We start from the raw sequence: 2,812 nt of genomic DNA, 5'->3' as shown, positions 1-2,812 counted from the left end.
TTTCATCAAGTATGTGAAATAACTCGCTAAATCACTAAAAATCCAAAAAATGCAAAACTGTTTCTATGTTGCTATGGTAACGCATATGAAATGAAAGTTTTGGATTTTAGTTTTAGAAATTTTCTTGATACGAAATAAAACGAAACAGACATAATAGTTAGAGAATAAGCCTATGTAGATGTATAAAAATAAAAAAAAATCTTATTTCTTAAAAGCGTTTTCGGTCGTCCTTACATGAAAGAGTTATCTCCCTTGTTTTCCTTGTTTTTGCACGATCATTCTGTCTTAGAATACAAAATAAAAATTCGTTTCAAGAAGTTGGATCACTGAGTATTGTGACGACATACAATTTATAGGGTTCAGCAATATAAACTAAGATATATTGCAAAATAGTTTTCTATACCCCCATTCTAAATGATCAAATATCTTTTCAGCGTAAGTCTTAGATAGATGTAATAATCAATTATTTTTGGGTCATTACCGACGTCTGGTCATTATATCTTGGTGGATTTTGAAAAATATAGCTAATTACCAATGGAATGGTGTTGTTTTACATGCATATTTAGTGGGGGCCATTTTTGGTCCTTATCATATCCCGTCCTTTATCTCTTTTTTAAATAAAAATTGTTTGAAACTTCAGTGGAAGTATGATTTTTTATACCAACTTTTTAACAATGCATTTTTTGTTTATTTCAGTTCCTCGCTCCGATATTAAAAAGTCACAAAAATACAAATAAAAATTGTTTTATATAGGGAAATGAGTACAATTTATACAGAGTTACAGATATTATTTACATGAATGTGGATAAAAATCAGTCAAATATTTAATACTCTTTTCAGGTAGTGTATGAAAACGCTGTTATTTTGTATAAGGATATTTAAGATGATCCTTTGGAAGCACAGAATGCAACCCAAGCTCCTCACAGCGGTTACCTTCCCTTGCGTTCATTATAACATGTACCGTAAGGGGAAGTAATCACTGCGGGGAGTTTGAATGCAACCAAGCAAAATAATAGCAGATTCGGTTTGATTAAGTCTTTTCATGAGCTGTAATGGAAAGTGCAACACCTCTTACGTCCCCTAGCACAGACTGAAGCGGAATTCTATTTGATACACAGATACTGAATGGACTCCATGATCCCAAAGGACAAGAAACTATAACAACACTGAATCAAATTACGGGGAGACATCTTACAGCAGCCATACGGTACTTAAGGTTGTTATTGTGATAGTTAGAAGATAATTTGAAAGCACAGAATGTAGCTAAGCAAAATAATAGCAGATCGAGTATGACTGGGTCTGTTCATGGAAGGTAATGGAAATTTCAACACCCCTCACCGGCATAGGTTGTCATTTTCTTCGTGAGACATTACACTTTTCCTCGGATAGGGTGTATAATTCTTCATGTAAGGAATCTATTTGACCAGAAGGTCGACCGGTGGTTCTTAACAGGTGCCCGCCCAAGCCTGAAACTATGCTCAGAAGGGCACCTTTGGTTTTCCTCTACCAGCAAAAGTTGAAAATGTCACGAAATATGAGAAAATATAAGAAATAAAGTGCAAAAAGTAGGGGTGGACCAAATTTTGCTGTTTTTTCTCTCTTCAAAATGACGCCATCTTGTTTTTTTAGAATAACTGCTAAAAGACATATTTACGCGATTATTTTTATAAACGCGCTCTTAATAGGTACGTGAGACCATGTCACTAATGTATAGGGTATGCCTACCATATTTGCAATTACCAGAAAAAACGTTTTTATAACGGAAACGCTCATAGAAAACGGAAAATGACTCATGCAAAGCGTTTGTTCAGGATTTTAGCTCTCTTCACTTACATCATGGAATATACTGCATCTGGAATGGACTGTTATGGAATAAAATCAACGGTAGATGAAACGGTACTGCCTATTTTTTCTGCCAAGCGGCGTTATGGCGTGTGTATTTAAATCACTTCAAACGTTTGCTTGGTGAGAATGGGTATCCGTCTAGCAACTGAACTTCGGATAAAATTTCACTTGGCAACAAATTGAAATTATTCTTTCGTGTTCAGCAGAACAGAGATGTCGGTTACAAAGCACAAGGTTAGCATTTGTTTTTTTTTTTTCCCCGCTTTTTTATATTTTGGGATTTTAAAGACCTACTTCAGTGTCGTATGAGGGCGTAATAATTTTTAAATGCAAAATTGACACAATCTGATTTCCTTGGATTTAAACATAGGTTTAAACAGTGCAAAGTGTTCTCAAGTCACTGACCTGACCAAGCCTACTTTTCTCAGACAGGCTTTATCAGGCAGTTGTTATAGTAATAGCATGATAAAATGACACCTGTTCCTAAACGATAACCATTTCAGTTTATTAAATAATACAGAGTTCGGTTTGTCTGATTCATTTTTTTATTATTATTATTTATTTTGCCATTCTTGTCTGAAGCTAAGTTAAAACACTTATTTCCTGTTCCCCACATGGTACAACAATAATCCAAAGAGCTATAAAAATAAATAGATCGGCAACTTGAAAGGCATATAGTGCAAATCTCGCCAACATCCCGTGACAACTGAATGAGATCTCGTTTACCGGAAGTGACGCGTTCTCCACGCGCCATTTTGTATGCGAAAGCAATTATTCGTCGGGAAAATTGATTATCACCGTATAACCACGCTTCTTTTGATGGTAAGAAACGTGTACTCTGTGCCTTAGGACTATTTCACATTAACTAATGTTGTTTTAGAAGCTAACATGTATTTTAAATGTAGTTTTAAAGGTACAAATTGCAACTCCATGCTCGCCGATGTTTGTTTTTACTAAGATAACGCCG

The sequence above is a fragment of the Mercenaria mercenaria genome, unplaced genomic scaffold (genome assembly GCF_021730395.1).
Source record: "Mercenaria mercenaria strain notata unplaced genomic scaffold, MADL_Memer_1 contig_3672, whole genome shotgun sequence".
Taxonomy (NCBI): domain Eukaryota; kingdom Metazoa; phylum Mollusca; class Bivalvia; order Venerida; family Veneridae; genus Mercenaria; species Mercenaria mercenaria.
Note: the sequence above shows the minus strand (reverse complement) of the source record.